Raw genomic sequence first — 23284 nt, 5'->3', positions numbered from 1 at the left:
AATAACCTCTACAAATTTTAGAAGATTTTCCTCCTCACTATTTACTGCTGCCAAGTTAAAACGGAGAAACTATAAAGAGCTGCTTAGCTCCTGTGCATGTCCTGCTGCACGGTGGTGCAGTCGTTTGCTCTGTTGCCTCGCAGCGGGACGGTCCGGCGGTTAAACCTCTCAGGGGTTTTCAGCATGAATATTGCCCCATTCCCTCCCTCGGCCTTACAAGGACAAGCAGTTATAGACGAATTCAAATGATTTCACCTGAAAGCATTCGCTCGCCCTTCTCCTTGCATTAAGGAATTTAAACCTGCGAAAGACGTTTTGTGATTAATCTCCACGATGCAGGCAGACGCAGGTTTCTGGAAGGAGAAGATGAGGAATTTACAGAAATGAGAAGAGCCTCATTAAATTTGTTTTTTCAGGCGAGAACAAGCTCGCACAAGCACGGGAAATAGCTCTGATACCTTCGGTGTAAGACGTTGTACATGCATACCGTATGTACACGTTTGTACTTATGTGCAAAGTTTCTTAAAATAACTATGAACCAATTAGGTGACTAATGAGAAACTCTGGTGTGCAACTTTTTCCTCTTGGCTTCAGGCTGCATGTTGCATCGTTTAGATTTGCTTTCCTTGTTAAGAAGTTGATTATTATTATTATTGGGGAAATTACTGTTGACGCTTTTCCTCATAATTAACTTTCACAATTTCCCAACAACGTTTTGGAGCGGCTGGTGTTTACTTCTGTTTCTGGTCGGAGACGTGCACATGGGCACACAAGCATGCATCTGTATACAAATCTACTGGAAAGAAGGGCAGCGGAGGAGGAGAGGGAGGAAGGAGACGAAGAGTCCAAGGAATGAGGGGGAGCGAAAAGAGAGACGGAGGGTTAGTGGGTGATATCAGGATGAGAATGTTCTGTGGAGACTTTGTATCGTCCATTTGAGGTGCTGGAGCTAAAACATGTTGACAACCTGAAAGCAAACTGCTGTACTCCACCGTAACACAGCTCTGAGGGTAAAGTTAGTTATTTTATAGTTTGACGGAAAACTGAAGGGAATAAACTGGTGTCCAATGATTGCAAACCAGTGTTCAGGTTGGAGCATCTGCTTTCACTACTGGTGCCAAAGCAAGAATTTCTGTTAACAGGAAATGTGCTGATCATAATATTTAGTCATGCTAATGCTAAAAGCGCTATGCCAATATGGACATAATGTTGGCATAGCTAATGTTAGCATTAGCTTCTGCATGGACGTGCAGAAGCTAATGCTAACGCGCTCAATACAGCCACGTTGACCCCCACCGTGTGCCAGTGACACGTGTTGCAACATAAGCTGTTGCTCTCAGCAGGCTGTAGTTCTGCAGCAATGCATTCTGGGTACACAGTAAATGTCATGCAATCCTCAAGCACCAATTAAATTTCTACATCATAATTTGCGTATTTGATGATGCCTTCGGATATTCACGTTTATATTTTGTTCTCTGCTTTCCTGTTTCTGTATGTCTCATGCTTAAAATGACATTTTTGGGAAAAAATAGGATGGAACATGAAGAGAGAAAACAAAACTCTGCTCACCGATTTCAAAATAAGAGCATGAACATAAACATCTTAACTCAGTGGTTCTTAACCTGGGTTCTATCGAACCCCAGGGGTTCGGTGAGTCGGTCTCAGGGGTTCGGTGGAGCCTCTGCCGCGGAGGTAAAGACGCACTTGTGTAAAGTTGTGATGACGCCCCACTTTGCCATCACTTGCTGCAGAAGATGAAGTTACATTGCTTAGCCAATCAGAGGATCACGTTACATTGCTTAGCCAATCAGAGGATCACGTTACATTGCTTAGCCAATCAGAGGATCACGTTACATTGCTTAGCCAATCAGAGGATCACGTTACATTGCTTAGCCAATCAGAGGATCACGTTACATTGCTTAGCCAATCAGAGGATCACGTTACATTGCTTAGCCAATCAGAGGATCACGTTACATTGCTTAGCCAATCAGAGGATCACGTTACATTGCTTAGCCAATCAGAGGATCACGTTACATTGCTTAGCCAATCAGAGGATCACGTTACATTGCTTAGCCAATCAGAGCTGCGGAGGAGCCCTGATTGAAGGAGCTCCTCTCTCAGCATGGATTTGAACTTGTGTCTTTATTTACTTCAGCAAAACACACAGTTTTTACCACATTCTGTAGCTTTCGGTGAACTTCTAAATCTGGGGTTCGGGTTGCTACTGCCTCTAGTGGCGTGGGGGTGGTAACGCAACTAATATAATAACATTACTAAATCGGAATACCGCAAAGTCTTTATTATTTATTATTTTTTCATTCTCTTAAGAATGTAGAACTAATTAAATGATCTAAAGACCTTAAAGTGGTTCCAGTTTCTCTCGATGGCCAACCTGTTGATACTGTAGGAAATTTTAAATACCTTGGGTCGTTCCTGGACAGTCAACTCAACTTTGCTGAAAACACTGACTGTGTTTTGAAGAACTGTTCTCAGAAACTCCACCTTTTAATAAAACTTGGTGATCTTGGGGTGACCCAACTAGACTCTAGAAGGGTTCAGTGAATGCGCATATGAAACCGGTGGGTTCGGTACCTCAGAGAAGGTTAGGAACCACTGATTTAACTGCTTGAAGAATTCGTAACAGCCAACAACCAAAACTTCAGCACAGATGTTGAACTTTACTCGGCTGAAAGTTTACAAAACAGCCAAGGAAATTAGAGCTTTAGTATTTAGCGGAAAAAATGACCTGGAAGCTAAGTTTGCAAAACGTTTTCAAAGCTAGCAAAAGTGCTAAACGCAAAGCTAGCTCCACTAGCTAGCACATTAGCAGAAGAGAGCCAAGCACTGCAGAGATCCAAAGATAGAAAAATGATTGAAACTCCATGGTTTGTGTTGGTTAAAGCTTTGATTTAAAATGTAGCAAATGTTATTGAATTGTGAGCTATGAGCTAAACATTAAAATAGCAGAGGAAGGTGGTGCAACAACATTAAAAAAACTGGTTTCTGTTTCGACTGCATGTATTTAAACACACATTTCTAATGACTCTTTACTTCCCATCTATTTACTCATCTTGTTCTTTTGAGAACAAAGTTGTAAACATAACGACCCATGCCGGGATTATATTCCTCCTCTTCCCTATCTAAACTGCCCCCCCCACCCCTCTGGGTCTGGAAATCTCAGGTGATTCAGGAGAAGATTATAGATCTGACTCTGACTCGGTGCGCAGCTTCTTGGAAACACCCTCACAGACAAAAGATGACAGGAAGGATCACATGGCGCCGTGAAACGGAGCTCAGGTTGACTCAGAGAGAGGAAAACGGGAAATTAGATTTTTACTTGGAAACCTGTAGATTATAACTTCCCTAAAAACGACCAAAACGTCTCAGAAACCACCAGAACATGGATCTACAAACAATAAACATATAAATTATCATGCAATATTTATAAGAATTTTAATTTTGGGATCTTGTAGTCGGGTCTGAGAAGAAGCTCAACACGCTAACGTTTATTTTAACTTACAGAACCTAATCGTATCTTGTTCACAAGACGAAATAAAATTATTTTTAGATACTAGCTCTATTTTTTTATTTATTTATTTTGGTAATTTATTTGTTGCACATTTTAATTCTTTTGAAATAATTTTAATTGATTTAATTCAAGCAAGTCTAGTCACACATTTTCTTTCTTTTTATTTTTACATTTCATCAATAATTAATAAGCATTAAAGTTATCACATTTCTGATATTTTGATGATATATATTTGAGTTTGGTAACAAAATCTAATCATGACTCTTCAAAACTTTAAGATTACCTCCAGTAATGTTTGGGTTTTGAAATTAATTATTTTGAAAATCTGGATTTTTCTCCTTGGGTTCCCATAGCTCAGAGTGATGTCACTGAGGGCGGCCATCTTGTTTGACTAAATTATCTTCAAGCTTTTTATTTATTTGAATTTTGAATTCAGGTCATTAATGAAATATAGGCAAAGATTTGTTTTGTTTTAATTATGAGAATAAAGTCATAAAATAACAGGAATATAGCTGCAATATTAGAACTCCAAAACAACAAAACACTTAAAATGTAAAAATAAAAGTCGTACTTTGGTGTAAGTTATAGAAATAAGGGAAAACTCAGTCCAGAAGTTTTTCTCTCATTAAAATAACTTTTTGTCTTAATGTTGAGACATTCATCCTGCTAATATTACGATACTTTATTTTCATAATTAAACAAAATGTCTCAAAGTGTGCTGTTGTGCATCTCACAGAGTGAATAATTGAAATAAAAGCCACTTTTTAAAAATATTTTCTGTTTTTAATTTATTTTTAGCAAAAAAATAAAGCGATTAAAATCAAATTTCATATGGAAAACATCTGAGATTTTAATTTTACAATCGGAAAAAACATGTCGGTCAATTTAAAAGATTTACTTTGTAAATTTCCCACAACTACAAATTTTACTGGACGATAAATTGTCCCTGAAGTTAAAGCGATAAACGATAATATTGTTGTTTTGAGACCATTTTCAAGTGATATAATGGTAACAATGGCACAATAAAGAAGCAACTCATTCTCAAAGATTTTAATTTCTAAAAAATTTTCAAAAGAAATTAACAAAACAAAATTAATTATGAAGTCTCTATTAGCAAAACTATCCTTAAAAAAGCAGCCAGTTGAGACCAAAACACCAAACTGAAAACTTTTACCACATGATTTTAGAGAAAAACGATAAATCATCCAAAAGGAAATTATTGATTTTAATGATTAATTTATCATGTGATTAATTGATTTATTCACCCAGGAATATCTCAGTTTTCTGCTGCTTTCACATTGTTTGAACACCGGGTGGCGCCACAAAGCACAAGTGCAAAAATATATATATATATATATTTAATCAATTCCCAAACATTTACTCCTCTAATGACAGGATCCTGAAGTTGCTCCAATAAAAACTTCTTAGGAACAAAACGATAATCTTCCAAACGTTTCTGTCTGAGTGTCGTAAGTGGATCATGGGATCATCTCTAGCTCCTGTTGCAGCAGGATGGGGTTGTTGCATTGTCTGCAGGAAAACACACACACACACACACACACACACACACACGTGTCTGTACGTTATCGACTGCAGACAACACAAAGGAACCGGAGGACAAAGACGGGGGAGAGAGCGTCATCCTGAAGGCTGCCAGCCTCACGTTCAAACCAAACAATCCGAGTTAAACTCCAACGTTTAGACGAATCCAGCAGGACCGAAACCTGCAACACGCTGCTGATTTAAGCTTAAGCCAACATTGAGTCAAGCAGGTCAGCCTCATTAATCTTCAGTTTCTAAAGTTCCTCAGACGTGTCGCAACCTCGCTCGGATTAACTTGTTTTGTTCCTTCACTGCAAAAACACTAAATCTAACCGAGTGATTTTGGTTTAGCTTCTAATGCGAATGTCTTAGAAATAAGACAAACACTAACTTACAAGAAACACATAAGGAAAATGTTTTGCTTTTTTTATGATGCATAAAAGACGTACAGGGGCTGCACAGTGGCGCAGTTGGTAGAGCTGTTGCCTTGGAGCAAGAAGGTTCTGGGTTCGATTCCCGGCCCCGGTCTTTCTGCATGGAGTCTCCATGTTCTCCCTGTGCATGGTGGGTTTTCTCCAGGTACTCCGGTTTCCTCCCACAGTCCAAAAACATGACTGTCAGGTTAATTGGCCTCTCCAAATTGCCCCTAGGTGTGAGTGTGTGTGTGCATGGTTGTGTCTCTGTGTTGCCCTGCGACAGACTGGCGACCTGTCCAGGTGACCTGTCCAGGTGACCCCGCCTCTCGCCTGGAACGTTAGCTGGAGAGGCACCAGCACCTCCTGACCCCACTGAGGGACAAGGGTGCAAGAAAATGGATGGATGGATGAAAAGACGTACAGTGACACTGTCATCAGCATAAAAATGAGACTTTGTGTTTTTGCAGTGCATCCAGGACTTGTGCAGGTCTAGAATTAGGAAAGGCTAAAATCTGAGCAGATCCCACACATCCTGGACACAAACTGTTTAGACTTTTACCTTCAGGGTAAAAGTCAAAAGAAGAATAACCCAAAACCTGCCTTTATGTTTTTAACCAGAGTTGGGAAGCAACATTTACCTGAGTAACTTTTTACTTTTTTGAAAAACTTGACTTTTAGCAGTATTTTTCTTTTCACTTTTACTGGAGTTGTTTTATCTCTGCTCTTACTTGAGGAAAATGTTTGGATGTTTTAATAAAATCCACCCAACTCAGACACACACCTGCAGCTTCTGTTAAAGTTTCATCAGTTTTTTATTGACAGAAAATGATTTTTAAACATTTTCCTTTGCTTGATTTTGTTAATTTTTTGGTACTTGTATACATTATTGTCATTTTGGTTCTTAAAATACCAAAATGTCCCCATAACTTTGTATTTTGTTCTATTTGATGATGTAATTTTTAAATATTAAATGATTGATAATTTGATCAGTTATCAGTACTTGTGTAGACTTTTTACCTAATACTTTTTACTCTTACTTTAATCATTTTTTGCAACTTATATGTTGAAGTAATGCTCCTCTTACTCGAGTTTTTTCTTTCTAAAAGTTAATATACAGAAGAAGTGCAGCATATTCATAAATTAGGAGTGATTTTTTTAAAGATATTTGCACTGGAAAGTAGAAACAGAAACACTCTGAGTCTCTTGTAAGTTTCCTTTTGGACCATTTGGTGTTTGACGCGGCAAACAGAAGAAATATGAGGCTGTGCAGGAAACGCACCGGAGACGAGGTGAGCTGGATGTGAGAGGAGGAGTCCGGCTTGATGAGACAAAAGGAAAACTCCTCCCAAACGCAGAGGAGCAGGAGGAGGAGCTGGACGCTCGCAAATGGCTCCCAGGAGAGATGAGGAAGAGGAGGAGGACGTTGAGGAGGAGGAGGGCCGGGCTTCTGATTGTGCGGCGCTGCTTGTCGGTGCCTGAAGCGGAGCGAGTGCGCAGGACGTTCAGCCGGTCAGCCACTCCGTTCAGGAAAGCATGAGAAGGAAAAGGCTTGGAGGAAGTGTGAAGGACTGAGAGCTGAAACAGAGCAGCAACCCGGCAGAAGAGGCGATTCTTACAGGTGAGAGTCAGACTGTAAACACAGGAATGACTGGACGTCGGCGCTGGCGGCACCTGAGGCAGCAAACGGATTACCAGGCTTATCTGAATGAGGCTCGGATCTCCTAAACGTTTGATTTCATTGCTCCTGACCGACTAGTTTGCATCTTTAAGCGAGTTATATTTGCTGTGACAGTTTGTGGGCAGTAGTTTATCCTCCCCAGGCGATGGGTGTTGCTGTGGTCGTTGAGATTGTTGAAACCCCAGCAGGGCGTAATTATGAGAAAAATAACAGACACAATCAGCAGCCCGGCTCCTGGAAATGTTTGTTTAAATCTCACACAAGACGCTGATTTCTGGTTCATCCCTTCTCCCAAACTGCTGTTTGTTGTATCAGATGAACTTTTGCTCAAACCCAACAGATGGGATTTACTTTGACTGGACCGACTCGACCTCTGACCTTCCAGACGGTTTTAAACGACGAGCCGCAGGTCGGATGATGACATGCAGACGTTTTGTTGGAGCGAACAGAGCAGCAGTTTCTTCCAGACATTAGTCAGAGTCGTGTCTTAAACTACAAAGCAAGATTCAGCGTTTAAATCAGGGGTGTTCAAAGTGCGGCGCGGGGGCTATTTATGGCCCCGGGACTGGATTTGTGCGGCCCCCAACTGCCACTCAAAAATTATACAACTTTGACCCAAAGATGCAGAAGGAAACTTTTAAAATATAACAAGGGTATATTGTAAAGTAAAGTACAAAATCAGCTTTGATTTAATCTATGAAACTTAAATCTAGCAAACTTTTTCAAAGAAAATAAATTGTTCAGTTGAGCCCAAAAGAAACTGAAAACTAGATGATAGAGCAAATGTTCAAATTCTGCAATGGTGAATCAGGGCAATTATGGGTAAAAAAAGAAAAAGTTTTCACCAAAAATTTCAGAGTAATCAAATTTTCTACCAGGAAAGTTGAAAATTTTTGAGTTTTAGGTGTCAAAAATGTTTGACTTTTGAAACTTATGAACATTTTGAAAGTCAAAAATGTTGAAAAGTGTTTCTAGAAAATTTCTGGGATTAAGCTAAAAATTTCACATTAAACTTTTCAAACTCAGAAATATTTATGATTTTTTCCCCCTAGTTTTTAGGTGGAAATGTGTTTAGCTTTTCCTTTCTTAAAACATCCTATAACGACCCTAATGTCATAAAAACATCTTTAAAGTATTTTACTGACAAAATGTTCATGAAAATAAAATAATTTTAAGGTTTTTCTTTTTGGCCCTTGTTTAGAAAAGTTGATGAAAATGTCTTGAGATTTTCATTGGTGTCGTATTAAAAGAGGCAAAAATTGTTCTCAAGTAGGAGTAAAAAGTAATTAAGTCTCAAGTACTGAGTAACTGATCAAATTATCAATCATTTCATATTTAAAAATTACATCATCAGGTGGACCAAAATATAAAGTTAGGATGAAATTGTGAAATTGCCCTTAAATGGGTTTTTTAAAAACCAAATATGACAATAAGTAGCAAAAAATAACAAAATCAGACAAAAGAAAATGTTTCAAAATCATTTTTTTCAATGAAACATAGTAAAAGTACTCCTAAAGTCTTTTTTTTTTCAAAATGGTTACTCAAGTAACTGTAACTGCTTCTACCCAACTCAGCATATTAAATAGATTATATTCCTGCAGATTAACGCCGTCTGACCTCGAGGTTTGGAAGCTGTGAAGCATAAAAAATGTCATTTCCTGACGTCGTTCTGCAGCTTCATATTGATCCTTCCACAAAACGCCAAATGTAAACTTATGGATGGAAGCAAATATTATGCACACATATGAGAAGTTCTTCACTTTGTTGGGTTTTTACCTCCTTTCCATGCCTCCCCTTTGCAGTTTAGTTTTTTTGTACCTGACTTTTGCACTTCCGTTTATCCCGGGGCGTTTCAAGCATCGATTGGCGCCAGCCGCCGGGTCGCTTCATTATCGCTTCGACAAGCAACTTTTTAAAGAATTCAGCCCAAAGTCTACTGAGATTAAACGCGGTCGCATGTCTCCAATAAATGATCTTTGCCAGCAGGAAGTTTATTCTTTATTTTTGCGTTTATTTGCTGGTCCAAACAGAGATCAGAACCAAAATAAATAGGAACAGAGTGCAATGCAAAGCATTTTTCCTATAATTCACCTAAAAAAAATTCATAAAAATATTGAACTACAATAAAAAAATAAACTTTTGGTCCCCAATCAGTCTACTGGACTATCAGGTGTCGGATCTGAGTCAGTGAAGCAGGTTGAAGGCAGAAACTGTTCCTGAAATTGAGCTCAAAGTGTTTCCAGTGGCTCAAAGTGAGATCATCAGTAGCTGTGTTTCCATTGACTTTGACACCTTTATGGAAACACATATTGTGACAAAAACTTATGTTTTTTGATAAAATGTTTTGAGTTGGGGTTTTTTAGCCATATTGAAATTGGTTTATGTCACAAACGGCAACGGAAAACGGAAACACCGTTTTAATGCATCAAACGAGCCACATGATCACCAACAGGATGTTACTACTGGTGGAAACCACGAAGTAGATGACAACAGGAAGTAGTTGTGTTTAATCACATCGCGTGAACAAACTTATTCAGGTCTGATTTTAATCACGTTTCTTATCTAATGGAAACACCACAGTGCGTTTTTTTGACTTTAGCAGAATGTCTGTATGTTGACGTCACGTTTTCCCCCCCCTGTGTGTGCAGACATGCAGAAGGAGTTCACACGCTGAGCGAAGTTAGGTGTTAATGTGTGAGAAAGCGAGAGAGATGGACAAGCCAACAAAGATTGTAGAAGCTTTAAATGGCAGCTACTGCTGTGGGATTTAATACAGACCTCATTAACATGTTACACACACACACACACACACATGCATGTGTGCTGGTGGGCCCACGCACAGAAGAGCGCAGTAGGACACCTCACTCTCCAGCTCCAACAAAGACTGACTCTACACAGCAGTCATGTGACAGTCGTTCCCATTGTTCACTTCTGGCCAGGGGTGGTTTTCCTAATGTGTGTGTGTGTGTGTGTGTGTGTGTGTGTGTGTGTGTGTGTGTGTGTGTGTGTGTGTGTGTGTGTGTGTGTGTGTGTGTGTGTGTGTGTGTTAAAGTCTCTTCTGCAGCAGGAAAACTCCTCTAGCCAGCCAGAGGAAGCGGCTCGCTCCCAAACATGTTTGCGTTCGTCCTCTCCATTGTGTTTGATGGCGGAGCGGCGCTGCAGCCGTTCTTTCATCCGAACTGCTGCGAATCTGGAGAAAATGCAAAACCTGTTCATGTTAATGTTTTATAACTGACGTTGAGTAGTTACTAGTTACATTTACTTGAGTGACTCTTTTGGAAAAAATGTACTTTTAGGAGTATTTTTTGTTAAACTGTACGCAGATAATTTTATTATGAAGTATTTTCTGCTCTTACTTGAGTAAAATTTCTGGGTTTTCTTCCCACTGAATGAAAATCAAACATGTTTTAACCAAAAAATCACCAGATTCAGACTCACACCTGCAGTTTCTGCTAAAGTTTCATCAGTTTTTATTGAAAGAAACTGATTTGGAAACATTTGATTTAGCCAGATTTTGCTATTTTTTTGTTACTAATATGAAATATTGTCATTTTGGTGCTTAAAATACCAAAATTTCAACTTTATGCTTCAATGTCACAGCTTTTCTACTCTTACTTATGTACAATTGTTGGGTTTTCTGCCTAAGATTGTACTTTAGTAAAAGTAAAAAACCCCAAGAAATTACTTAAGTAAGAGTAAAAACATATTTGGTAAAAAGTCTGTATTGAGTAACTGATCATTTAATATATTGCATCATCAGATGGATGAAAATATGAAGTTAAGTGGATGTCAATAATTGATATAAGTAACAAAAAAATTTCAGAAACTTTAACAGAAACTGCAGGTGAGTCTCTGTTTCTGGTTAAAACATGTTTGATTTTCATTCAGTGGGTAGAAAATCCAGAAATTTGACTCGTCAGAGCAGAAATACTTCATAACATTACTCAAGTACAGCGTAGCAAAAATACTCCTACAGTAAATTTTTTCCTCCACAAAGTTACTGAAGTAAATGTAACTAGTTGCGGCTCAGCTCTGAAACACAGCTGGCTGATGTGGAGGAGCAAACTGTTCATAGCCGCCACTTTGTGGATTAAGGAAAGTGCATCTTGAGCTCTGATTGGTGTTTTGTTGTCAGCTGCAGACTCGGGCCGGGCGCCGACAACCGAGCAGCTGGACTGAAATCAGTTGGATGTGGAAGAAAAGTTTTGTTTTGAGAGATGAAATTGGGAGGAGATGAGAACTTTTTATTGTCACTAATCTTCTGTAATGGGTCGCCTCTCGTTTATGTGTTTATGCTGCCGTTTCCTCTTCCTGTTAATCTCCCCAGCCATGACTCTGTGTGTGTGTGTGTGTGTGTGTGTGTGTGTGTGTGTGTGTGTGTGTGTGTGTGTGTGTGTGTGTGTGTTTGTCTTTGCTACATAGAGGGGACCAAAGCAAGACAGCACACTCACGGTGTGGGTACCAAATTTTTTGTGGGGACCAAAAACCTAGTCCCCACACCGTTTGCATTGAATTCAATGAAAAGAAGGTCAGGAGGATGCTCTGTCAAATTTTCAGACTAGTCCTCATAATTCACAAAAACCAACAGTTTGTGTATAAGTGTGTATAAGGTAGTCACTCAGTATCGGCCTCTATTGGTGGGTTGTGGTACTGCAGGAACACACACACACACACACAATACACACTAATCTTACTTTAGTGACATTGAAGGGACTCATAAAAATCTACTTCAGCGGATTATTTTAAATGACTTGAAATAATTTTATTTACTATTTGTTGATTTATAACCTTCACATTTGGAATCATTAGCGTGATTGCAGATTGGTTGTTAACTTCTTTAGTACTACATTGACATTTATGTAATTAATGTAGTAAATATTCTTAAAAATCTGTAAAAAAAAAAAAAAGTATTTTATGACATGGTAGCTTATTACTGGAACCGCCATAATCTTCATATACCAGCATAATTTTGTTTATAGGTTTATACATGCAGAACCTGTAGGATAAAAGTCTTGTCAAAAAAACATTGTCTCTTCAGACCATCATTAATTATTGATACAAAAAAACTTTGTCTTAAATTATATTAAATTATTCTTTAAATGATTGCTTCTGAGTTGTAGTAACATCAGGAACTCATTCAGTTCTAAGGGAATGGAAAATGTACAGCTCTCCCATTTTTTCATTCATGTAGTCATTAAAATGTTTTGTTTTATTTTGTAATTTTGTGTAATTTTAGTTGAATATTTCTGCCCATGTTGTTTAAATGAAGTCAGTATTTTATTGCCACAACACTTTCCTTTGTAGTAGTGTCTAAAAACCAAGTCAAAGGAAATAAAACTTGAATAACTATACAAATGTACATTTTCAAGCAAACTATGCACTTATTGTTTTTGCCTGACTACAAATACATTGGGCTAATTTTAGATATTATTCAGAAAAATCACTAAGAGCAACTATCAACAGTATAATGGCAGATGACTTTAAAATAATAAATTTGTTATGGACCATCGATATGGAAAATTAAATAAAACAACTTCTTCCAGAGCTCAGAGGAAACTGAGGATTTTCATAAGATTTCTTTTAATATGCTTAACACTAAAATGTGTTTTTATTCATATTGAAAGTGTTTTCCACTGTTCTATTTAAATTGCTACTTTGTATTTATAATGGTTGCAATTAACAGATGCTATTAACATTGGTTTTATCAGGGTTGGAGAATTTTTGGAGTTGGGCGGGTTTTCCATTTCAGATCTGACAAGACTGCAGAATGGCAGCATGTTTATTTGTGAGAGTAAGGCTCATTCAGGGTAGAGAAGGAAATGGAGCTATGACCTCATCATTTAAAAGAAAACCCAGCTATAGTGACCAAAAATCAGACAGAAATACCAGGCATCATTGTCTCAATGGATGCTGAAAAGGCCTTTGACTGTGTTGAACTGGAGTACATGTTTGAAGTGCTCAGAAGATTTGGACTTGGAGAAAATTTTATAAACTTGATAAAACTTAATTATAAAAAGCCCACAGTACCATCTTGACAAATAGCCTCTTGTCAACACCCTGTAGGCTAGGAATGGGGATGGCGCAGGAAGCTGTCTTTCTCTGCTACTTTTCTCTTTGGCTGTAGTGCCACTTGCAATTGCAATTAGACAAAGCAATGATATTAAAGGTATATTAATAGGAACAAAATTGTATAAAATATTATTATACGCTGATGATATACTTTAAACTTTGACAGACCCTGTGAAATCTACCTCAGCTCTAATTGATTGCGTCAACAAAATTTGGTAAAATATATGGGTATAAGGTAAATTATAGTAATCAGAAAATAATGCCTTTAAATGCCTGTGACCAGGGAGAATCAGTATTCATCAAGCCATTTTGATGGGCTTCTACAAGATTAAAGTATCTAGGAAAACACATTGCATCTAGAATTAGTCAGCTGTACTCTGAAAACATCAATCCTACGATTATTCATATTAAGGATAAATTGGTGAGATGGAAGAAGCTCCCCTTATCCTTTCTGGGGAGAGTTAGCCTTATTAAGATGATAATTCCCCCTAAGTTAATTTATCCAGTGTCTATGTTGTTTTTGTTTATTGACTCTAAAGATTTAGGTGGAATCAATAAAGCAATTGAAAACCTCAAATTAAAACTAAAGTCTTACAACTTCCCTGAACCTTGAGTGGATAGGGCCTGCCCAGGGTTGAAAACTATGTACCGTCTTTACGTGTAAGAATTATTTCAGTGTGGGCTACCCAAAAACACTGTAATCCATGGCCTGAGATCGAGGAAAGTGTTTGTAAACCCTGTCACCCCATAAATATGTTAAAACAAAACCAATAATTCCCACTCATTGTCAAAGATAACTTTCTAATTACTAATACTATTAAGGCATGGGGCATTCTGTGGAACATGTTTGGTCAGAATAAAAATTTTTCATCTCAGACAACATTGGTGGATCTGACAGTAGAAGGTGGTGGTCCTGATCTTAGATCTTGGCAAGATGCTGGCATTACTAGGATGGATACACTAAACTACAAAAGTTTAGAAGAGATTATAAACCTACGCCAGATGATAGACAGCTCTACATTACAATGTCATTAGGTGACGTAAAACCCATCCAAGCACTGAAAAGATGCTTAGAAAAAATGACTGGATATGTCAAAACTTTATCCAGCTGAACAGAAACAAAACTGAAGTTATCCTTGGACCTCAAGAGGAAGGATCTAGAGCAGGGGTGTCAAACTCCAGTCCTGAAGGGCCACTGTCCTGCAGTTTTTAGATGTGCCACAGGTGCAAAACACCTGAATCAAATGGCTTAATTACCTCCTCAGTTCTCCAGAACCTTGCTAATGACCTAATTATTCTATTCAGGTGTGGTGCAGCAGAGGCACTTCTAAAAGTTGCAGGACACCGGCCCTCGAGGACTGGAGTTTGACACCCCTGATCTAGAGTCAGCACACAGTTTCAGTTATTACAGGTAGAAACTAGAGATCAAGTCCTAAATCTGGAAGTAGTGATGGACTCTGACCTGAATTCTCAGAATCTTAAAAATAGTTACAAAGTTTTCATTGTAGACTGTGTGTTCTATGAATTTGTATTTTTGTGTTTTAATTACATAAACCACTTTGAACTACCTTGTTGCTGAAATGTGCTATACAAATAAACTTGATTGATGGACTGATGAAATAGTTAAGAAATACAAAATATCTAAAGAATCAGGTTACTAGACATTTACACCCGAAGGCAGAATTGATACCAAAGGATGAACACAAAACCAACTCTAGAGAAAGCCACAAGCATACCAGAAAGAGAAAATAGCAGTTGGAAAGATCAACCCTTCCTCTTGATCTGAATGAGACTATTGGTTTGGGAGAAAAGAAATTAAATCTTTCAGCAACAAAGATAGTAACCAACAATGTGGACATTTGGTCAGAATGAGCGGGATCTATAATTCCTAGTTTGATGTCATTCAGTAGTTAGTAAATTAATAATGGACAATGTTTCAATGATTCATACATAGGTGCAAGTGGCACATAAAAATCTTAATTGTGTCTAAAAAGTAGTTAATTCATTTATATTTAATTAAAAATTTTCAAACTGAATAAAATTCAATTTAATATACCATGTAAATGTATGCTATGCATAACATTTGGTACAACATGGTTCATCAATATTGAGAACAGCGGTACAAGCATTTAAGTTAGCAGAGTTTAATCCACCACACTTCTTCAGATGTAGTCATTTGCAGCAATGTACCAATTTATATAATTTATTTAAAATCAAACAAAGAAATTTGAAAAAATATGTGCTATGTGGGATACTATGTGAAAACCAACAACTTTTAAACAGATTGTACCTATTACATGTAAACACAAAACAGAAACTTAGCCGACACAAGAGAGGAGGAAAAAATCCTGACTTACCAATTACAAATTTACAATTCTTTGCATTCCAACTGCTTTTTAAAACAACTACTTTTAAAAACATAGATAGTTAATTAGTGTCCATGCCATCAAATCAAACACGCAGTCCCTTTAAATTACTTCAGGAAGATACTTGAGTCATTTGGATTTACAAACATGGATATACCGGACGGGTGGAAGCTCGTAGTTTGTGTGTCACTTGTCTCCACCCGGGACCACGCTGATAACAAATGAAGCGCACCTTTAAAGGAACTAATTAAGAGCCCTGGGCAAAGCAGCTCAGCACGTGGAAAAGTAAGTAATTTCTCTTATTTTAAATGTATTTTATTATACTGGTTTAATTAAAAGATTTAATGAACTGTGATGCTAGCCGAGCTTCTTTTTAAAACTCTATAAAGCCACACAAAAGCATACCACAGAAGTAAATTGAAGATTTACTTAAGTTAATATGGACAAGATTGCGTTTACATTAGCTACCTGTCATGTAAGCTGTTTTCCTTGTGTCCCGACATACTGTTCTAGGTTTAAGTATTTCCAAAAAATTACTATATGTTAACATATGCAAGCCAAAATATTTCACTATATCCTGAAAACTTTTGTCTTCCAATTAAGGTGGAAGGTTCCTGATTGACTTGAACTACTAACGCCATTTTGACTTTGAAATGAAAGTTTTAAAACTTTATTTGAAAAAGATGGTTTTAAAAATGATTACCTGTGCTCTAACAGGATAATGACATCAGTAAAAAGAAGAATACCAAGGTGGGTCTGTGTGTATGAGCATTACAATTCAGATATTTCCATAAATAACATTTTAAAGTATTAACAAAATAATTTTGAAGCAATGAAGGTCATACTCGATAGACTTCTGATCTGCCATTCACGGTTTTTGTGTGTTTAGGACGAGGTGTGTTCGCCACGGCTCCTTTTAAAAAAGGAGATTTTGTGGTGGCTTTGACAAACTCTGAAGAATCACAAAGAAGGAGAACACTGTATCATAGTGCATGTACTGTCTTCATGTTTGACTTCTTGTGGCATGAAAGATGGTGGTGGTAAGTCCAGAGTTTATAATAAATTAATGTAAGTCTGCAAAATTCTGGAGCTCTTCAAAGCCAATGGGACTGGATTCAGGAGGGCTGTTATGTAGTGTTATATTTTTACCAAGATAACTAAAAAAATATTAAACAGACTAACAATTGTCTCTTTTACCCCACCCCCCACACCTTATTTGTAAAGTATTGATGCATCCCAAGAGGATAACAGTCTTGGAAGATTAGTCAATGATGACAACAAAAATCCAAATTGTACAATAAAAAAGATATTGGTAGATGGAAAGCCACACCTGTGCTTATTTGCCATCAAAGATATAAACCCTGGAGAGGAAATAACTTACCACTATGGAGGAACTGACTGGCCATGGAGGGACTTCTCAAGGTTAAACCTATGTTTAGTCTGTGTGTCTATTGAAGAGGTTAAAATCCTGAAGACTGGAATATTGCATTTTGTGGAATTGATTTGGGAGCGAATACAATCTTAAAGTTTAAGATGGAAGTCGATTGATACAATTTCAATGTATGTACCTTGAAAAACTTTGAGGAAAATATGTTAAGAATATGTATATATTTTAGATTTTATACATATAGTCTTAAGGTAGTTAAATTTAATTAAAAGTATGAAAAGAAAAACACGTCTCGTGACGACTTCTTAGGTAATCATTTGAACCGGTAAAAGTGATGCAGAAGTTTGAGACTTTATGATGAAGGATGACGGCTAAACCGAACCAGAAATAGGTTTTTAGTCGATCTGCAGCTGAATTTCTTTTGTTTTGTTCTATATTGTTGTTGAGGTGGTCAGTGGATTGGAACAAAAGATGGCCAGTCTTGTTGCAGTATTAAAAGACTATTCTTTTCTTTTCCTAAGGTTGACAAAGAACCAACTGTGACTGAAGGTGTTGAGGTTGAGCCTGCTGGCTCAGCAAATCAAGCTCCACCAAAGTCAAAGTCCTCCAAGACAAAGGTAATAATTTCTGAACTTCTTTTCACTGGGCTTCTAGCCCAACTGGAGATGTCTGGGAGATTCTGTTGGTACGGTTGCATTGGAAGAAATGTAATATTTCCTTCAAATGCTCCATAAACTATGAACTTAACAGGCTTTTTTCAGCAGTTCTGGTAACACACACTAGTCTGGTCTGATGTCATTGTGGGGTCTACAGCAGCTGAAATGTTTAGTGAATGGTTGTTTGGGGCCATACACATATTTCTGGTTTACAGTACAAGTGAGGACCCCGTTTGAGGTTTCTTTTGGTCAAAATTTAGTACCTTTTTTGTGTAACTATAGATCTAGTCTGCCCTCAGTAGCAGGGTTGAGAGCTGGCTTAAGACACGATTTATGTTTCAAATCAGGGAATACGACGGAAACATGTTTACAGTCCAATCCAGTGACGTCTTCTTAGATTAATGTTTGAAACGGTTTTAGTGATACTGAAGTTTGAGACTTTATGATGAAGGATGACTGCTAAACCGAACTAGAAATAGGTTTTTAGTCGGACATCACTACTGTGATTCATTGACAATGTACATGCTGATCTGCAGCTGAATTTCTTTTGATTTGCTCTATATTGTTGTTGAGGTGGTCAGTGGATTTGAACAAAAGATGGCCAGTCTTGTGCAGTATTAAAAGACTATTCTTTTCTTTTCCTAAGGTTGACAAAGAACCAACTGTGATGAGGTGTTGAGGTTGATCTGCTGGCTCAGCAGATGAAGCTCCACCAATGTCAAATCCTCCAAGACAAGGTATTAATTTCTGAACTTCTTTTATTGATAGCTTCTAGCCCAACTGAGATGTCTGGGAGATTTGTCAGTACAATTCCTTTCAAAGAAATGTAATATTTCCTTCAAATGCTCCATAAACTGTGAACTTAACAGGCTTTTTTCAGCAGTCCCGGCAACACACACTAGTCTGGTCTGATGTCATTGTGGGTCTCTACCAGCTGAGTGTTTAGTGAATGGTTGTTTGGGGCCATACACATATTTCGGTTTACAGTACAAGTGAGGACCCCGTTTGAGGTTTCTTTTGGTCAAATTTAGTCCTTTTTTGTGTAACTATAGATCTTGTCTGCCCTCAGTAGCATGGTTGACAGCTGGCTTAAGACACGATGTATGTTTCAAATCAGGGAATACGACGGAAACATGTTTACAGTCCAATCCAGTGACGTCTACTTCGATTAATGTTTGAAACGGTCTAAGTGATACTGAAGTTTGAGACTTTATGATGAAGGATGACTGCTAAACCGAACCAGAAATAGGTTTTTAGTCGACATCACTACTGTGATTCATTGACAATGTACCATGCTGATCTGCAGCTGAATTTCTTTTGATTTGCTCTATATTGTTGTTGAGGTGGTCAGTGGATTTGAACAAAAGATGGCCAGTCTTGTTGCAGTATTAAAAGACTATTCTTTTCTTTTCCTAAGGTTGACAAGGAACAAACTGGGATGAAGGTGTTGAGGTTGATCTGCTGGCTCAGCAGATGAAGCTCCACCAAGTCAAATCCTCCAAGACAAGGTATTAATTTCTGAACTTCTTTTATTGATAGCTTCTAGCCCAACTGAGATGTCTGGGAGATTTGTCAGTACAATTCCTTTCAAAGAAAGTAATATTTCCTTCAAATGCTCCATAAACTGTGAACTTAACAGGCTTTTTTCAGCAGTCCCGGCAACACACACTAGTCTGGTCTGATGTCATTGTGGGGTCTCTACCAGCTGAAGTGTTTAGTGAATGGTTGTTTGGGGCCATACACATATTTCCGGTTTACAGTACAAGTGAGGACCCCGTTTGAGGTTTCTTTTGGTCAAAATTTAGTCCCTTTTTTGTGTAACTATAGATCTTGTCTGCCCTCAGTAGCATGGTTGACAGCTGGCTTAAGACACGATGTATGTTTCAAATCAGGGAATACGACGGAAACATGTTTACAGTCCAATCCAGTGACGTCTACTTCGATTAATGTTTGAAATAGTTTAAGTGATACTGAAGTTTGAGACTTTATGATGAAGGATGACTGCTAAACCGAACCAGAAATAGGTTTTTAGTCGGACATCACTACTGTGATTCATTGACAATGTACCATGCTGATCTGCAGCTGAATTTCTTTTGATTTGCTCTATATTGTTGTTGAGGTGGTCAGTGGATTTGAACAAAAGATGGCCAGTCTTGTTGCGGTATTAAAAGACTATTCTTTTCTTGCCTAAGGTTGACAAAGAACCAACTGTGACTGAGGTGTTGAGGTTGAGCCTGCTGGCTCAGCAATCAAGCTCCACCAAAGTCAAAATCCTCCAAGACAAAGGTATTAATTTCTGAACTTCTTTTTATTGATAAGCTTCTAGCCCAACTGGAGATTCTGGGAGATTTGTCAGTACAATTTCCTTTCAAAGAAACGTAATATTTCCTTCAAATGCTCCATAAACTATGAACTTCACAGGCTTTTTTCAGCAGTCCCGCAACACACACTAGTCGGTCTGATGTCATTGTGGGGTCCATAGCAGCTGGAGTCTTTAGTGAATGGTTGTTTGGGGCCATACACACATTTCTGGTTTACAGTAAAAGTGAGGACCCCGTTGGAGGTTAATTTTGGTCAAAATTTAATCCCTTTTTTGTGTTACTATAGATCTTGTCTGCCCTCAGTAGCATGGTTGACAGCTGGCTTAAGACACGATGTATGTTTCAAATCAGGGAATACGACGGAAACATGTTTACAGTCCAATCCAGTGACGTCTACTTCGATTAATGTTTGAAACAGTTTAAGTGATACTGAAGTTTGAGACTTCATGATGAAGGATGACTGCTAAACCAAACCAGAAATAGGTTTTTAGCCGAACATTACTGCTGTGATTCATTGACAATGTACTATGCTGATCTGCAGCTGAATTTCTTTTGGTTTGTTCTATATTGCTGTTGAGGTGGTCAGTGGATTGGAACAAAAGATGGCCAGTCTTGTTGCAGTATTAAAAGACTATTCTTTTCTTTTCCTAAGGTTGACAAAGAACCAACTGTGACTGAGGGTGTTGAGGTTGAGCCTGCTGGCTCAGCAAATCAAGCTCCACCAAAGTCAAAGTCCTCCAAGACAAAGGTAATAATTTCTGAACTTCTTTTCACTGGGCTTCTAGCCCAACTGGAGATGTCTGGGAGATTCTGTTGGTACGGTTGCATTGGAAGAAATGTAATATTTCCTTCAAATGCTCCATAAACTATGAACTTAACAGGCTTTTTTCAGCAGTTCTGGTAACACACACTAGTCTGGTCTGATGTCATTGTGGGGTCTCTACAGCTGAAGTGTTTAGTGAATGGTTGTTTGGGGCCATACACATATTTCTGGTTTACAGTACAAGTGAGGACCCCGTTGAGGTTTTTTTGGTCAAATTTAGTCCCTTTTTTGTGTAACTATAGATCTTGTCTGCCCTCAGTAGCATGGTTGACAGCTGGCTTAAGACACGATGTATGTTTCAAATCAGGGAATACGACGGAAACATGTTTACAGTCCAATCCAGTGACGTCTACTTCGATTAATGTTTGAAAAGTTTAAGTGATACTGAAGTTTGAGACTTTATGATGAAGGATGACTGCTAAACCGAACCAGAAATAGGTTTTTAGTCGGACATCACTACTGTGATTCATTGACAATGTACCATGCTGATCTGCAGCTGAATTTCTTTTGATTTGCTCTATATTGTTGTTGAGGTGGTCAGTGGATTTGAACAAAAGATGGCCAGTCTTGTTGCAGTATTAAAAGACTATTCTTTTCTTTTCCTAAGGTTGACAAAGAACCAACTGTGATGAGGTGTTGAGGTTGAGCTGCTGGCTCAGCAGATGAAGCTCCACCAAGTCAAAGTCCTCCAAGACAAAGGTAATAATTTCTGAACTTCTTTTCACTGGGCTTCTAGCCCAACTGGAGATGTCTGGGAGATTTGTCAGTACAATTCCCTTTCAAAGAAATGTAATATTTCCTTCAAATGCTCCATAAACTGTGAACTTAACAGGCTTTTTTCAGCAGTCCCGGCAACACACACTAGTCTGGTCTGATGTCATTGTGGGGTCTCTACCAGCTGAAGTGTTTAGTGAATGGTTGTTTGGGGCCATACACATATTTCCGGTTTACAGTACAAGTGAGGACCCCGTTTGAGGTTTCTTTTGGTCAAAATTTAGTCCCTTTTTTGTGTAACTATAGATCTTGTCTGCCCTCAGTAGCATGGTTGACAGCTGGCTTAAGACACGATGTATGTTTCAAATCAGGGAATACGACGGAAACATGTTTACAGTCCAATCCAGTGACGTCTACTTCGATTAACGTTTGAAATAGTTTAAGTGATACTGAAGTTTGAGACTTTATGATGAAGGATGACTGCTAAACCGAACCAGAAATAGGTTTTTAGTCGGACATCACTACTGTGATTCATTGACAATGTACCATGCTGATCTGCAGCTGAATTTCTTTTGATTTGCTCTATATTGTTGTTGAGGTGGTCAGTGGATTTGAACAAAAGATGGCCAGTCTTGTTGCGGTATTAAAAGACTATTCTTTTCTTTTCCTAAGGTTGACAAAGAACCAACTGTGACTGAGGTGTTGAGGTTGAGCCTGCTGGCTCAGCAAATCAAGCTCCACCAAAGTCAAAATCCTCCAAGACAAAGGTATTAATTTCTGAACTTCTTTTTATTGATAAGCTTCTAGCCCAACTGGAGATGTCTGGGAGATTTGTCAGTACAATTTCCTTTCAAAGAAACGTAATATTTCCTTCAAATGCTCCATAAACTATGAACTTCACAGGCTTTTTTCAGCAGTCCCAGCAACACACACTAGTCTGGTCTGATGTCATTGTGGGGTCCATAGCAGCTGGAGTCTTTAGTGAATGGTTGTTTGGGGCCATACACACATTTCTGGTTTACAGTAAAAGTGAGGACCCCGTTGGAGGTTAATTTTGGTCAAAATTTAATCCCTTTTTTGTGTTACTATAGATCTTGTCTGCCCTCAGTAGCATGGTTGACAGCTGGCTTAAGACACGATGTATGTTTCAAATCAGGGAATACGACGGAAACATGTTTACAGTCCAATCCAGTGACGTCTACTTCGATTAATGTTTGAAACAGTTTAAGTGATACTGAAGTTTGAGACTTCATGATGAAGGATGACTGCTAAACCAAACCAGAAATAGGTTTTTAGCCGAACATTACTGCTGTGATTCATTGACAATGTACTATGCTGATCTGCAGCTGAATTTCTTTTGGTTTGTTCTATATTGCTGTTGAGGTGGTCAGTGGATTGGAACAAAAGATGGCCAGTCTTGTTGCAGTATTAAAAGACTATTCTTTTCTTTTCCTAAGGTTGACAAAGAACCAACTGTGACTGAGGTGTTGAGGTTGAGCCTGCTGGCTCAGCAAATCAAGCTCCACCAAAGTCAAAGTCCTCCAAGACAAAGGTAATAATTTCTGAACTTCTTTTCACTGGGCTTCTAGCCCAACTGGAGATGTCTGGGAGATTCTGTTGTACGGTTGCATTGGAAGAAATGTAATATTTCCTTCAAATGCTCCATAAACTATGAACTTAACAGGCTTTTTTCAGCAGTTCGGAACACACACTAGTCTGGTCTGATGTCATTGTGGGGTCCATAGCAGCTGAGTTTTAGTGAATGGTTGTTTGGGGCCATACA

At 38.2% G+C, this 23284-nt stretch overlaps 1 protein-coding gene across 3 annotated transcripts in view; it reads left to right on the top strand.

Moving 5' to 3' along the window:
- Positions 1 to 23284, top strand: part of bcar3 (BCAR3 adaptor protein, NSP family member) — a 107647-nt gene that overhangs the window by 31015 nt on the left and 53348 nt on the right. The window contains exon 1 of one of the 3 annotated variants that reach the window (XM_081605985.1): positions 6925 to 7105. The exons of the other annotated variants lie outside the window; for them this stretch is intronic. The gene's annotated coding sequence lies outside the window, so the exon portion shown is untranslated. Of the gene's footprint in view, positions 1 to 6924; positions 7106 to 23284 lie in introns of those variants that run through there. 3 annotated transcript variants of the gene reach the window in all.

This window comes from Poecilia reticulata, chromosome 4 (genome assembly GCF_904066995.2).
Source record: "Poecilia reticulata chromosome 4, P_reticulata-male-v2, whole genome shotgun sequence".
Lineage (NCBI taxonomy): Eukaryota > Metazoa > Chordata > Actinopteri > Cyprinodontiformes > Poeciliidae > Poecilia > Poecilia reticulata.
The sequence above is the reverse complement of the archived record's forward strand: the minus strand, read 5'-3'. Positions and strand labels throughout refer to the sequence as shown.